Source organism: Sciurus vulgaris (assembly GCF_902686455.1).
Source record: "Sciurus vulgaris genome assembly, chromosome: 4".
Taxonomy (NCBI): domain Eukaryota; kingdom Metazoa; phylum Chordata; class Mammalia; order Rodentia; family Sciuridae; genus Sciurus; species Sciurus vulgaris.
Window position 1 is genome coordinate 113,960,828 of NC_136464.1, and position 17,245 is coordinate 113,978,072.

The window sequence follows — 17,245 nt, forward strand, 5'->3', positions numbered from 1 at the left end:
ACACAGACTGTGGGCCACAGACATGGAACCAACATATCTGTCAGAAATAGCTCCCCCGGTTAATTCTATTGCCCTTTTAACAGTTCATAAAGTTTTTAGATGCTTTCCGGAACCTACTTTTCACCATCTCTTTGGCCAGATCAGATACCATTAGCCATAAATAATCTAAAATAATAATTTTCTGCTGTCTCTCTTCTCTTTGTCCCAGGAACAGTCTTTTCAGGTTTATGCAGGAAATTTGTCAGGGGTTTACAGGGAGCGGGATTTAGGAGAATGGAATGCAGTGGTTGGGGAAAATTGAGAGCATTAACACTTTGGGGCAATATTTCAGATTCAGCCCTCCTTGAAAATAAGAAATACATTCTCTTTGTATCCCCAGATCCTAAGGCCACACCTGCAAACATAGATGGGGCTTCAAAACATTTTTACATTGTGAATAGATGACGTGAAAAATTAGCTTAGTGACTAATTCAGAAGGATTACTCAACTCAGGGAAATTGTGGGGTATCAGTGTTAACAAATATGGAATCTCTCTGAAATTCTCTGTCAGTGTTTCCATTGTTATAAATAGTTAGGCTCTCTCCATTTGGTTTGGAAGAGATATACACAGGCTCTCTCCACCATCCTCGGCAGAAAGAAATAGCCTCTGGGTGTCAAGCTAATAATCTTTGACTGGCTCAAAGTGAATATGGCCATGCAGTGATTGACCTCAACATGCCAGATTATTGATTGGGCTGGAGATGCCGAAGCCATCATTTTCTTGGAGCAGTCACCCGCTTTTGTCTTGCTCCATCCACAGCTGTCACACTGTGGTGAGCCATTGAGAGAGTCCACATTTGCATCCTTCATGCATTTATGCTTCTCTGCTTAAAATAAAAATGCCACCACTTGAAAGGCTGAGTTGTTGATTCTGGTTTTTAAAAAATTATCTCATTAAAAGCCAAGGGTTTTTGTTTAGTTGAGAGTGGAGGGAGACATGCAGAATATGTAAAAGTGGTTTATGGGGGATATTTAATTTGGGGGGAAAATAATGAGAATAAAAATTGTTTCAATATGTTTTCTGTATTGTGTCAATATATCACACAGCTCCTTTCTGGAGTCACATTTGCTGTTAGTGTGGTTGGAATTTTTGTGGTTTTTGTTGTTGTTCTCTGTTGAATTACAATTTTCAGCAGTAAATGAAACTGGCACAAAAGCAGGTGTTATTAAAACTGGGCAGGAAAAGGACAATAACAACATAATTCCACTTTAAAGGCCGATATGTGTATGGTTGAAACGACTTTGGTTGGAACCCATAGGGAATAGAACATACACCATAAAGAAAATGGATTTCAGCAACACATAAACAAAAGGCAAATGACTAATATATTTACATATAACATGTGGTGTATTCATTGCACACCATGGTGACAGAATTGTTTATTTCATTTATAATTTATACAGAAAAACCTTATTAAATGTGTAACTAGTTTGCCAGATGATAATATACGTAGGAGATTAGGCTTCCATTATAGAATATCATTAACAACAAAAGATGCTCATTTGTGAGTTCATTTCTTCCCAGTCCTTTCTTTTCTGTAATGTATGTTCAGAACAGAATCCTGTCTTTCTTCACTGTGGTAAGAAGAAAGTGGCCATGAATTTCTAGAGAAAAGGTATGTTCATTGGTCAAAATGAAAAGAACTCCCACTCTCTGGTGTTCCTTAGAATATCAGTCTTTAGGACATGTAATGGATAACTGAGGGGTACATATAAACTTCAAGGTAATTTTAGAGATTCTCAAAAAATGCTTTTCTGACAAACAACATTCTGTCATGAGACAGAAATGCCAGAAGGTAGGACCATGTAGAGATTGCTTCAAAGACCCAAGAATCCCTTGAGCATGTGTTGTATAGGACATGACTTTAATGTGCTGTGTTCCTTTGGATGGGCCATCAGGCTAGAGACTTTGAGCCAATTCCAGATATGAAGGCAGAAATATGTGAAGTCCAGGGTACAGCAACTTTGGAGATAATAATCCTCAGGTAATTAACTGAATAAGATTTCCCTTCCAATTCTATAGCATGAATATGGTCTCCTATGGGCACCTGTTTCTCTCATATGCACAGGACTAATTTTGTCCTCATTATTTCTTTCTTCTTCTTCCTCTTCCCTCTCCTCCATCTTCTTCTTTGTAGTACTGGAGATTGAACCCAGGGCCTTGTGCATGCTAGGCAAAGAACTCTATCTCTGAGCTATAACATCAGCCTTCTGTCCTCATTCTTAGGATTCATTTTTGGAATAAGAAAAGAAAACCCCATCTTTAGGATTGTCTTGTGGTGTTATCTGATGAGGTTAAAACCATTTCAGAATGTTTGTGGTGAGTCTCTTTCTAAGCTAGTGAGGGGTGCTTGTGTGGGCTGTGGGTGGGTGGGTGGGGTTTGGGAGGGGGGATAAAAGTGAGGTGGTGGAGAAATGCTTTTAAACAATAAAATGTATTTTACTTTCAAGCCTGGAGCTGTCAGGCTTCATTTCAAATAATGTATCCTGACAGTTCATTGCTACTCTTAAAAACTGGGTGAAGGTTTTGCAGTTGCAAACTAGTGTGATAAAACATGAAAATACTTTATTCAGGTAAAGTGGAAATAGCTGTTCAGTCTGGTTAAGTTACACAGAAACCTTTTCCTTTCTAAATTAATGTACTGTGCAAATATCCTGCCTGTGACACCCTAGCTGTCCACTTAATAAAAGTCTTTCCAGTGAGACCTGTGTCTTAGTGCATCAAAGCATTAGTGAATGTTCAAAAACTAAAGCCAGATAAACTTGAATGTTCATTTCAGACATGTGAGGAAGTGAATTTTAGTGTTGCCAATCATAAGTGAAAAATGCAAAGAACAGTCTCTACTTTTTGGCTTAGACAAATGCAAAAAAAAAAAATCTATTTTTTGTTTTCATTTTATTTTTGCACATTTTTCCACTTACTAGTTTCATTATTGTCTATATGTAGTAACTCAAAGCTGACCAATGCTAATCAAACCCAGAAGAGAAGGATGGTAAAAGAAAAACAAATCTGTAGCCATTTCATTCAAATCAATATTCATTCAGCTCCATTTGTGTACCACATTCTATGCTAAAAACAGAGATACAAAAGTGAACAATGCAGACTCAAATCTTGACCTCACAAAGTTGTCATCTAGTGTGGTGGCTGTTGATTACCCATGGAAATGTTCACCAGAGACCAAATAGCTATATGAATTCACAGCTGAGTTGTTAGCTGGCAAATGCTAGAGAGTTGTTATGTTGTCTCTGCTAGAATATTAGGTAGGTGGAACACCCATCCTCTCCTTTAAGTAACAGGAGATATTGAGTTTGGAGTTCTGCAAACTTGAAAATCAGTCATGGGCTAAATCGTGCCTTACTACCACTCCCTATCCCTATATTGAAGTTCTAATTCCCAGTGTATCACAATATACCTAAATTTGGAGATAAGTCCCTAAAGAGGTAATTGACTAAATGAGGTCTTTGAGGTGGCTCCTAATCTAATATGACTGGTGTCTTTATTAGTAAAGATGAGGACACAGAAATGCAAGGAGAAGTCAATGTGAAAATACAAGCAAAAGGCACACCAAGGAGGGAAAGGCTTCTGAAGAACCCAACCCTGCTGATATCTTGGTCTCAGAATTCTGGCCTTAGAATTCTTGGTCTTAGAATTCCTCCAGACTGTAAGAAACCAAAATCAGTTGTTTATTCACTAAGTTTGTGGTGCTTTTTAATGGCAGTTGTGGCAAACCAATACACAGAGCTAGGCCGAGCACCTGGGGGGAAGTGCCACCTGCCCTCTTTCTTTGACATCTCTGCTCAGTCACAGAACAAATGATGACTGTGGCAACTGTGTGAGAAAAATTGAAGGAAGGGATACTAGATCTGTTTTTCACAGAATCACAAGGTCCTCAAAGAGGCTAGACGTAAAATTAAATCATAAAAAGAAATTGGTTTAGTCCCATTGTCCTTTAAAAGTCTGTTCTCCAGAATATTCTTTCTGGAAGAGCTGTGAAAAAAAGAATTCCATGATTCAATATGTTTGGAAATACTGCATCTTCTCTCTTTTTAGTGATTCATACAGACTATTAGCATGTTAAAAAGGCTAGGTGATACTGCATTTCCAGGGCTATTTAGTTTTGTTAAATCTAGTATTTACCAAATATTTTTTAAAAGATAATTTGCTTTCCTATAATATCTCTTAAAATTCAGTATGAGTGTTCTGTTGAAAATATTGCAGTAAATCCTCATCCATTAGCATCCGTGCCCCAGTCCACATTTCTAAATGGAAGTCAAATTTTATTTTATTAATAAAGTATTAACATTATTATTAGTCCATGAAAATGTTGGCCTAAAGTGACTCTCAAATAAACTGATGACACATGCTGTTCCCTCTGGCCAAACTCCCTACTGTACTTGTCCTCTTGGTCCTATTTCAAGGTCCTTCTCAAGTTTCACCTTTTCCTGCAGCCTCTCCTCATCTTTTCTCCTCCTTCTCCTCAATATAAGCCATAATGAATCACACTCTTCTGGTCTGCATTCTGGCACATGCAGTTAGTGTCAGTTTGTACCACAGTTATTTAATTACACCTTTATTTCTCCTTCTAGATGAGGAGATTCTGGAGAGCATGAATCACACCAATCTTCCATCGTTGGTGAGAGCAGAGTGGTGAGTACTCAGTGAAGGGTGGCACAATGACTCAGGACCTGGTTTTGTGACCAGCCCTGTGGTACTATATTCCCAGGCCACACCATCTCTTCTACTTTTTAAATCATATTAAAGTTGAGCAATAAGATTTTTTCAGTAGAATACTCTAGGGAAAAAATACCAAGTACTTCAAAATGCTGAAATCAGAAAGCAAGAATGTACATCCATTGAATGTAGCGAAGATCATTTTTTGAAGAATCATATCTATTTATTATACAACTACTATGTGCTAGGCTTGCCCTGAATGCTTTGCATACACTATTTCATCATATACTCTTTATACTCTTTAATGATTGCTCTGCGTTGATTTTATTCCCAAATGAAAGCACACACACTGAAAACATGAACAGCTGAAATTCCTGCTAGGGAAGTTGTGGGAAAGACACAACTTTCTGTGACCCTGTTTCTTACTCTCAATCTATAGAAAAAATTCATATGTGAGACTTTCCAGGTAACCAAGTTATACACCACCCAGAGAAACACGGGATGAAAGAGAACTTGGCTATTCTGATAATCACCTGGGTAATAGCCTGAAGAAAAGAAAGATGCATTTATCTGGGAGAAATACTTTTCTTCATTCATTCATCTCTACTCATTAATTCTTTCATTCCATTATTAGACAAAGATGAAAAAGACATTCTGCAGCCTCTGTAAGGATATGACAACAAGCTACTAATCAGTACTCCTCGATTCCTTCCTTTCTCTTACTCCCAGCACCTAAACTATTGGCAAATCTCAAAATAACACCCCCTTAAATGCATCCCAACTCAATCTATTACCTCTATCTCTACTGTACCCACCCTAGGCCAAGCTGCTACTATACCTAGCCTAGATCACCACCAACTTTTCCATTTTCACCCACCCTTGTGCCCTGCAGACCATTTTCATTACAGCAGCTACAGAGCCTTTTTCAAGTATAAATTACATTATTAGATATCTTTGTTTAAAAACTTTCCAGTTGTTTAATGCTGCTTGGAATAAAATTCATAAATCAAGGTGTACAAGGCCCTTTTGATCTCTTTCCTATCTGCCTCTCAGATGTTACTTTTATGTTCATTTTTTTCTTTTAGTGTCTCAAGCAAGCTTGTTCTTATCTCAGGGCTGTTCTTATCTGAGGGCCATAGCACATATAGTTCTTTCTGTCTTGAAAAAAATTTTCTTTCCCATGTTCTTTGTCCTACTGGTTCTTCTTAGATATTAGTGCCATAGACCAGTCTCAACATATTAGCCCTTGTCAGTTATTCCCTTTCTTTTTTTTCCTGTTTTACAAATATATATATTTATATATATATATACATGTGTACATATGTATGTATGTGTATTCTTTACAACATTTGTAAGTATCTGAAGTTATCTTTGTTGTTTTCTCATTTATTGTATGTCTTCATCTATTTGTAGGCATATTTGAAAAAGTCAAGACTTTAGTGTTTAATTATTAATAGCATTATCCATAGTGGCTAGAATGGTGTCTAGCATACAGTAAATTCTAACTTGCGCATTTTGACTGATGGAAGAATGAAGAACTCGCTCCTGATTATCTGTAGACTCTGGGAAGTAAAGACCAGACTGTAACCATAGGCATCACTCTTGGAAAACAAAGGGAAAGAGATTGGCTGAAATCCATTTCCTGAATCTCTTTAGGTTAGGAGTTCCTGTATACAAAAACAATAATGTACACACTCTTTTATAAATGGAAATTCTCATCAAGAAAGCATTCTATTCACAGACCTTCCAGAGTAACATTGCTAGATCCCATGCCTTGAGTCTGGATTAGAAATGAAAATAGCCTCCAATTAATTCATTTAGGTATTTCAGAAATGAAATCCTCTTGAGTATGATTAATTAGAGTAAAAATGTGGAATCAATTCTATCCCAGAATTAACAACAACAGAAAGAAGCTCTGGTGGAATGGAGTAAGATACCTGCTGAACCAGAGGTAAAATATGTCAGAGAGAACAGGGCCGGAGCCCACGGAAACATCTCAGCAGTGAAAGAGGTAAAATGCCAGTTCTTGTGCTTTTCTTATGACTTGGCCTTTCTGGGAAAATACAACCCTGCAGCCCACTGGGGAATGTATTCCTGGTGTCAGCTTTACATGACGAAAACTTCCCTCCACTAAATTCAATGGGAAATTCATGTCAAGGTGTTTTTTTGAGTTATAGTACAAGAAATAACCACACACTATCATTGATCCACCATAGATCTCATGGCAGAGGAAATCATTGCAAGGTCCAGCACATTGCAAGGGAAGACATGAGAGGTATAGGTAAGATTCTGGGTGTAAAAGCACCTAGAAGAGTTTTTACCCTCCATAACTCTTTGTCATTGTTTCTTCCTTCCCATTTCCTTTCAATCCACAACTATTTAATGAAGGATAAGAAAGATGAGCATTCAACATAAAGCATGCATTCTAGTTTATAGATTAAAATAAAGATCGCTTCTAAAACTGTCATGGACAACATGAAGATATTCTTTGCAACAGTTTTCAAATAAAGAATGTATCTGAACAAGCTCAAAGTTGATACCTTTTTACTTTTTCAATATAAAAAGAACTAATTTCATGATAAAAACAGCAATCATGATGATAATGTATAACCCGTCATTTTCCAATCTCTTCCCAAATAACCTGAAGAGCTATATCATCAGGGTCTAGAACAATGGTAGGCACACATTAGGTACTGTTCAAATATTTTTTTGAAGGCATACAAGAAAGAAGAGCTTTTTAATTATCCCTGGCAGATTGTGTCTGGTGGACAAAAGCAAAAGAATACTTGAAATTCAATTTCTGTACCATAAGTACATTTGTGCCCAATGATTATGATTACCATTATTATCTTTTAAATTCATTGCATTTTCAAAGCATATTCTACTTTGGAGATACTTCCACATACGTTATACATAATCTTCACAGCCTCCTTGTGATATGAAAGCTATTCCTTATTTTATTGCAAGACATGTATGTTTAAATAACTTGCCTTCTCCTTCTACCAATTTATAGCTGACCTAAGACTAAAGCTGTAATTTTCTGGATCTTCCAAATGGACCACTGAAAGATAACATACATGTTCAAAATGAGAATAGGCTGCAAAAATCAGGATTTGGGGGGCAAGATTATAAAGTTAATGCTAGAATATATAAATAGTGTCAATAAAGAACTATAACTTCTTGAATCTTTCTTTAAAATAGAAGACTAAGGTGTATACTGAGTTAAAGGATAATATGTTATCGTTATAAAAGAAAAAATAAAGATGTTCTCATCTTTCCTGGATACAGAATTAGAATGAAACACCTAGAATCTAAGACTACTAATTTTATAATTTAAGCTTTTTAAAAACCACTTTATTGAGGTATGACTGACTATAAAAAGCTATGTATATTTAATGTATACAGTTTGAGTTTGGGGATAAGTACACACCTGTGAAACAATTATCACAATTGTGACATAAATTTATCCATCACCTCCAAAACTTCCTCCTACTCTTTTTAATTAACTATTATTAATTTTTGTGACAAGAAATACTGGGGAACAATATTGGTCAAATTATATTGCAATACTGTGTACATGAATTTATAGTAACAATGCATCAATAAACATATGAAAGAGAAAGGAAAAAAATTTGTGATAAGAACAATTCACATAAGATCTACTCTCCTAGGAAAGTTGCCAGGGTTAGTCAAAGGATACAAAGTTTCAGTTATACTGAAAAATGACTAAGTTCTAGAGATCTGCTCTATAGTCTAGTGCCTATAGTTAACATTAGTGTACTGTATACTGTAAAATTCACTAAGAGGGTAGATCATTTGTTAAATCTATAGATGTTTAAATCTCCAGTTCTGAACAGAGCTACAGAGGAAGGACAATTTATTCCAGGGATATGTAGAAGCCAGTTTGGGACCTGACTTGGCTTCATCATCCTGAGAACACCTGCAGTTTCCCCACTCTGTTTTCGTCACCACACCTGGCAGACTCACTGGTTAATTACAGCTCCTGCTCAGTTTCTCTATCTCATTGACCATGCTTGAGTCATCTAAGTTCAGCCTTATCATGGACTTTATAGTATATTAACCCAGAAATTGTTTCTTGTCTCCCCAGGGGTATACCACTGGACATCAGGATCCCACAGCATGGTGATGTGAGGTGGGAAAGGCCAATCCATTTGCCGGTGCTCCTGAGAAGAGGAAGACTAAAGCCAGAATATCGTGCCATTCAATAAAGATTGATTTCCTACAATAGCTACTGGCTCTTTGGATTTTATAAATTTAATAAAGCTAGGCTTTCTCCTGCTCCCTAAACTACCATACTCACCAATGTTTTTCAAGATCTCTTTCACTTAATATTTTTGCCAATTATATTCTCAAAACACATGTCTGATAATGCCATTCCTCACTTCAGGGAATGGGACATAGGTAACCCAAAGCATAAAACAAAGCTCTGGTTTCTCATTTTGCATTCAGGACCCTTTGAAATGTAGCTCTAGGCCCCGCCACACACCCTAATTTTAGCAATGTTGGAATGACTTGGTGCCAACACCAAACTAGATTTGCTTTATTTCGTCTGTGTTTAGTGCAGGGTCTGGCACAGAATAGTGCCCATTGCATGGTCGTTAATGAATGGGGGGATGAGATGCACCTGGCAGTCACTTGACCTTCTCTCCCTGGCCCCTTCCTTTCATTCCTCATGATGTAGTCACTACATGGAAAGCTCTTCCTATCATTTATCATCTCTCTTTCATCTATTATAGACCTAACCAAGTCCAGGTCAAATTACAGCTCCCTGTGAGACTTCCCCAGATGTGAGAATTCATCTATCTCCCCTGTTTTCTGAATCTTCCCTTTGGATATTGCTTTCATGGTTCATCCTCATTCTGCTCTGGACTACAGCTTCAGATGTGTACATTTATTTCTACCCCATAGAATATGAATCCTGGAAGATAGAAGCAGTATTTCACTGAACTTCGCATTTCACATAACAACTTAAGGATTGAAGGATCTAAGTAAATTTTAATAAGTTGGAATTTCCCCTTTATGCATTCACTTATTGAATTTTCCAATTTCTCAGTTCAATTCTTCCCCCTTTTTTAAAAATTCACCCCTTGTTTTCCTGTTTTTAATAGTATCCCCATACACAAGGGCCACATCTCTCTCCTGCTCCCTCATCACATTTTTTGACTGAATTGTGTAAGCCTGACCTCAGGTCCTTTTCTTTGTAACAGGTCCACAACCCCTCTGCACTTTTCTCTCTTAAAAAATCAGTGACAATGACTGTTTTGTAGACTAAAGAAAAAGTGATAAATAGATACAAAGATGGTATCCATTTTGCCTGGGAATGAGAACGAGTGAAATAGAAAAATGCAGAAGTCTGAATCTCTCCAAGGACTGCTCTCCATTTGGCTCCTTGAGGGTGGGGTTTTCTTTGAGGCAGTCCCCACTATCCTCTCTCAACAGGTCTGCCCCAGAAGCCTCCCGAGTACCTCCAGACCACAGAATCGGGATGACTAGCAAGTGCCTAGAGCAGGCACTGATGTGAGGAGAGGCTATGAGAGTCCAAACAGCAGGAAGATGGTGAGGCAACCAGGAGACAAAGAGTAAGGAGACGGGAGGCCTCAGATGCCCCAGCTCTCCATGGTGAGCGCCAAAGACTGGCAAAATTCATATGCATCCATGTTTTCTCATCTGACCAGGGACAGTTTCCCTTTCTTTTTACTGCAAATATATTTCGCTGTTTCTTACACTCTCTTCTACCTAGTCTTCTCTATCCCCAGCAGTATAATTCTCTTTGTCATCAATGCTTGGTCACCATTAATATTTTGTTTTTGTCACGACCAGAATTTCTCAACTTTTTGCTTTTTTGCCCTTCTGAGTCATGCATCTGTCTGAGGTGGATTTACACTCTACGGTGTTTCCACTCCCATCTGGGGGTGGAAAAGCCTAGGGCTGCAGAGAACCTAGGATCTGATTCAATCTTCTAACACATCACAAGGAAGACTACCACCAGGAGTGGTGTTTCCCAGTGTTCTGTCCAAGGTCCTGGCAGAGCAGGCTGATGACCTGAGGTTGCCTGTCAGAAACTAGCTACAGGCTGAGGAAGCAGCTGCTGAGGCAGGAAAAGAGAAATCAGTCTCAGAGGAGGAATTAAGAGAAGGGACACACAGATAGTCTTAAAGCTGAGTCATATGCCTTCCTATGAATTTAAAACATAGCCAGGAGGCTTTCTGATGCCACTTTGAAGGATCATGATTCAGGGGTTTCTCCCCTTCCTTAATAACACTCCCACAAATCAAGATAACCAAAGAAGTTTTCTTCAGTTGGCAGACAGGCAAGGAGTCCAGAGAACTACTTTTTAAAAATCTAAGTATGGAAGGGTATCCCTTCATTTTTTATTCTTTTAACTTTTGAATCAGTAAGTATCTTCTTGTAACTAGTGTGTGCCTGGCAAAACATATAGTACTAGGGTGTGGAATGCGGCCATATGAACCCTGCAAATTTATACAAATATGTTTGCAGGTATAAAAAGTGTATGAGAATCTAGACCCTAAGTTATTTTGCACCTTCAAATAAAAGTTTCTTTTGCATGGATAAGAGAACTATAAAATTGGTCACTTCTTCTAGTGTGCATAAATCAGGGGTTATTTGGAAGGGAAAAAGCACTTCTGCCCATTCTACAGTCAGAAAGCTGTTCTGGTTCCCTGAGCACCCATATTTTATTATCTGGGTCACAGCATATCTAAGGATTGAGTGGTACTTGCTTTAGTAGGTCCCCTGTATATTACATTCTCCTACTCCTCCAGGCAAATTCGCCATGAATTTACACAAAAAGAATTGGCAAGAATTAATAGGCAAAAATGGTCAGCTGCATGCGTCCTGGTACTGTCAAATTTGAATAAGCCAACTACACTGACTTCAGAACTGTAGGAGTCAGAAGTTGTTGTTCTCTTGAATTGAAAATGACTCCCTACTACTTAGCTCTTTATCCACACCTTGCCCACTCTTCAAAGGTCAGCTCCCTCTCACTTGCCCCTGGGGGGCCCTCCTGTGAAGGTGCTTCTCAGGCAGCCCCCATCTTTTCTGAGCCTTTTCTACCTTCACTGCCCTGGTAAATAATCTTTGGCATCTTATCTACTCCTGATTATATATGGCCACATCTCATGGACTCTCTAGAATTTTCATAAGGGGAAATTTCTTGTCCTTAACCAAGACCCATGGTCCTTCAGAGCAACATCTGTGACTCAACCTCTGGGACTATTTAGATAGATAAAGATCCTCACATTTAGGGAGGTGAACTTCCCAAGGTCACACCCATCCACTTCTGTACTGTCTGATGCCAGATCCCATCTCTTAATCATTGTTAAAACCTCTCTTCTGTCACTAGGTTAATTCTTACCTGTACTCTTCTTGCTAAAACAAGTCGAACTCCTTTGTGTGATACAGTGGATGTTATACCCAGGTCAGGGACATTTACCATGGATCTGAACTCCTTTAACACACTTTTATTAAGTCCTACTGCTATGCCCAAATCCAGTCCTTCTAGGTTTTAGCATTTTGGGATAGGGCAGGTTATAGTTCACTGAGCTTTGTATTCTGCTGAGAGGTGCTAAAACGGAGACTTAGCCTGTTACGTGCATGGTATTTTATTTTGATACATGAAGTTATAAGTTATACATATAGAGAAATAAGAGACTGAGAGCTAATTTCTCTTTGGCCTTGATCCTTGTGACCTCAAGGGATTACTGTCTGAAGGAATGTATAATACAACACAGAGTCTTCATCTCTAGGTCATTAGCAATAAATCCAATCCAGAATAACAAATGGCCTCAAATAGTTATTTTGTCAATACGTAATGCTTTACAAGAAATAAATTTATGTTCTGGTGGATCCCAGGAATATATCTATGGAAACTTCTAACATCTATGCCTTCTTCAAGGAATGTTTTGAAAGTTGATAGTTTTATCAGAGGTGATAGTTGATAGTTTTATCTCTACTGGAAATATAGGAAAAAATCTTGAATTTTCTCTATAGACATAATAAATGTCCTCTCTTCTTGTGATATCAAAGAAGAATTCAAAAGAAGATATCAAAGTTTTGGATTCACTTGGCACAACAACATGTGAATGAAGAGCGCCACAAACACATCCTATAAACCCATGTGGACAGCTTGGAAATTGGTTTTGTGTCTCTACATATCTTATAGAGTTGCTCAAGAAAGAGGAACTGATGAGATGTTGTGAGACCCATGTGCAGTTAACAGGACAGTTTAACTGCTGAAGGGCTGTGTAGTGTGAGAGTTAAAAGAAGGAACTGGAGTCAGACTGCTTAGGTCACACACCCACTTCCAGCTGTGTGACCTTGGGTGAGGCATTTAGACTCTCTGCACCTCCATTCCTTAACTCTACCATGAGTCATGACTGTTATCTATCTCACAGGAATAAATATGGAGGACTTAGGATAGCGCCTAGCACGTGTAAGCACTGGCTATCACCATTAGAGGAGAATCTAAGGAGTTCTACTCCACAATTAATATAAAGCAACTACTGAAACTGCATTTTTTTTGGGGGGGGGGGGTTCTCTCTCTCTTTTTTTTTTTTAACTGAACTAGAAAATCTGTAGCTATTTGACAGTGTCTGAGGTGCCAAGCACCCAGCAAGTTGCCAGGGATACAACATGAAAAAGTCATAATCTTTACCCTAGAGGGATTTATCATCTAGAAAAAGGCAGATATGCACAACAATGATTCTCAATTATTGTGTTAAGTGCATGAATAGAGATGTCAAGCTGATATGTGCATGTAAAGAAAAGACTGAGTAACTCTCCCTGGGAGAGATGCTCTAAGAAAGAGACATTCAACTGGGTCTTGAAGGAGGGGTTGAAGGAAGTCTACCAACCATCAGGAACTGGTAATGGATCTCTTTTGTGGAAGATGTTGTATCTGTATTGTGTTAGAACACTGCAAAGACTTTATCACAAAATAGTAGCAATATTTTCTAATCAACTATGACATGATGGGTCTCTATGAGGTTTCCTACAACAGAGCAGAAAGAAAAGGAATTTGAGATGAAGAGAAAGGGTAGAGAGAGAAAAAAAGAAAAGAGCATAACCTTCCCAAAGGTAAATTTAGGCATATGAAGGTAAAAGGCTTTCCTGTGCAATATTCTATTCAAAGGTGATCTTGTCCCAGAGGCTTATTTTAGGAAATTAATCAGACACATTGAAGCCAAGGAATAAGCCCTGTCTTTCACTGTTACCAATGGAAGAACTTTATTTAGGACTGATTCCTTCAAGGCAACAGTGCTGTTTTAACTGATTTCTGTATGACATCCAGATTTGTCCCTCAATAGGTAATATACAGACATTTAAACTACAGTTTGCCCAGTTCTGCTTCACTGGTCATTGGGGAAATTCATCTAAAGCCGCAAAAAGGATTAGAAATGTTTGCATCATATTAATAAATGGGAAACCAAGGAAGCTGCCAACTGGCAGCAGAGTGTGTTTTGGTGGTTTGATAAGGCTACTAAAGAGTTTATGATGTGACAGATGTTTCACTACACTATTGTGAAATGAATAGATTATGAGAAGTAATTAGATGTACATTGGAATCAATGCTGTTATCATCGAGGCCTTCGGGCAATGCAGTAGATGAGAGTCTTGACAGCAGGTGGTCCAATGGCTCCGAGACAGGAAGACACACCGCGGGAGACTGAGTGACAGGTTTCACAGATCCAGGGGGTGAGAGATCTGAGCTGGGGCTTGCATTTGTAATCTTTACTCATGTATAAATAATAACAACTCCACCATTGACTTCATATGCTATGTCATAGCCTCTGTTACCCTCGCACACATATAGAGCTGGTTTCATCCACACAAAGTTATTCTTGGTCTCCCTGTTCTCAAATATGCATATGTATGTTTGATTGTAACTGACAGCTCTATCATTTTTTGAGGGAAGGTTTTATAGCTAATCATCTGATGATTACATTTATTTTTAATGCTTGGCATTGAGCCGCCATTGTACAAAACTTCCTATAGGTTGCAGATCAGAGGCTGAAAAGTACTTTAACTGCCTTTCATCAGGAAGGTGATTTCTTCTCTCTGGCTCAATGACTAACATTTAAAGGGACACGTTTGCCTCTCTGCTATGTAAAATCCCTTTGCAGGAGACTTGGCAGGGTCACCCTCCATGCTAGAAGCAACCATATGGAGCCTGCTGCTTTCAAGAGAAGGTTTTGGTTTCTGCCAGTTTCCAGGGTCAGTTATTAGTACACTGGGGAAAATCAAAGTTTCCAAGCAAAGAATGAAGAGGAAGGAAAGAAATGGGTGATTAGGGGAATTAAATAACTGATTCTTGGTGTACATCTGCTACCCCTATAGGAAGAAGAAATATCTGGTTGAATCATTTAGTAGCCCTAATTTTCTTAAAACAGCAATGGTATTTATGTGAAAAGGAGACAGTTTATTTGGATGATATCAAAATAATACTAACTCTAAAAATAAAGACATCTTAGTAGAAAATATGCGGCTATGTACATACATATATGCAAGTTCATAATATTCTTACCTACTCAAGTAATTAACTAATTCTTCCATGAGAAACCAGATATTTCATTGGGCATATGCATTTTGAGTGTTTTCTTTGATATTAATGTGCATCAAGTATCAACCACCATTAAACAGAGAATGAAAACCTGTATAAGGTAATGAAATAATAGAGATATTATAAGCAAAACCCTTTAGACAGTCAGGACTTGTGGGTGTTCTTAGTTAGCTCATAAACATTTTGACATAACCAACAGATGGAAAACATTCTAAGAAGGCAAGATTTTCTTCCTGCTTAATAATAGTCTAGGAAAAAAAATGATATACTCCTCATGCCATATGTTAAACTAAGAATGATAGAGATCTAAATGTATGAAATACAAAGCTTTTGCCTTTCGGGAATCTGCTATATCAGCCATCTGTGTCTGGGGAGCGGGAGGGTAAACCACAAGCTCCTGTGATTCTGACAGAGCTCATGGCTGTCCAATCAAGACCTCCTGGGAGGGCAATAAGCCATGTCCTTCATAGATACCAGGATTTTATGAAATGGGCAAGAGGAGCAACCTGAAGAGGAAGGCTCTGAGTCATTTTTCTATTCCCAGATGAATATGAACTTTCAGTAATAATACCAACTGCTTATGGAATCCTCTCCTAAGTGGTTTACAGATGTCATCATCTAATCATCACAGCAGGGTTAGAAGGCAGGCTCTATGGTCATCTTCATTTTATATATGAGAACACTAGAGTTTGGACAGATTAAGAAAATTGTCCAAAGTTGCCCAGAAAGAGGCAGAACCTGGATTTAAAATCGATTATTTGATTCAGAAAATTATGTGCTTTGTCCCTATATTTCAGGTTTTCATTCTTTGAATCTTTTTCTATGAGACTTGAGATCTGATAGGCTTCAAATAAAGGGGAAGATTATTTGCAAAAATATTCATGTAACTCTATTATGTAGTTGAATAGAAAAATTGATTACACAAAGGCTTTTATTATGTATTTATATTAATATAAATATATATTTGTATGCATAAATATATCACATATTTATATTTGTCAGAATTCTTGTTATATTTCCTTTCCTTCCAGTTTTAATTGTGATATTTTGGATGCTTGAACTGTGCCAATGTTTTCCAGTGACATTTGTCACAAAGGTCTGTTATCCTTAATATAGCAAGAACTCTTAAAAACTGATGGGGAGAAGACCAAAGATTGTATGTTACTGTTTGTAATCATAAAATGTGAAGAACAACCTAAATGTCCACAGGTAGAAGAGTGGCTGAATAAACTTTGATGCATCTACACAGTACAATATTGTAGCAGGCCAACAAAAATGATAAGCTATGTGAATTGCCATGGAATGCTTTCCAAGATATCTTGAAAAAGGGAAAACCAAAAGTGCAAAGGAGCACCTATTGTCAGTTGCTTTGTTTTTGTAAACATGAAGGGGAAATAAGAAAAAAAATACATGTATCTGCTAATTTCTGTAAAAAACTACAGTGAAGATAAAGTAGGAAATAAGAATATTGGTTACTAACAAGGGTTATGAGAAGGAGGAGAGAAATGGAGGAATGAAAATGGAGTAGAAAGGATAAGAGGAAGATGACACTTTTTGAGGACACGTAGTTTCTGGTATAATTATGAATTTTAGAACAATGCTAATAACTGTGGTTTGGATAAGTTTGTCCCCCAAAGATTTATGTGTTTGAAAGTTGATGCCCAGTGTGGCAATGTTAAAAAAGTGACCATTAGGAGTGGAGCCTAACTGGAAGTCCTGAGATCTCTGGGGGTGCACCCTCAGGAAGAATTGATGTAGTTCTTCTGTGAGAATAGCAAAACATGTCTGGGGACAGCTCTGACTATTAAAGAGTTTGAATTAAACTCTGTCTCCCATTAACTTTCATCTTTAGATTGAACTCCATGTTGGATGATACATAATGGAGGTGGGGGAATGGGAGATAAGAGAAAAATGGAGGAACTTTAGATTATGTA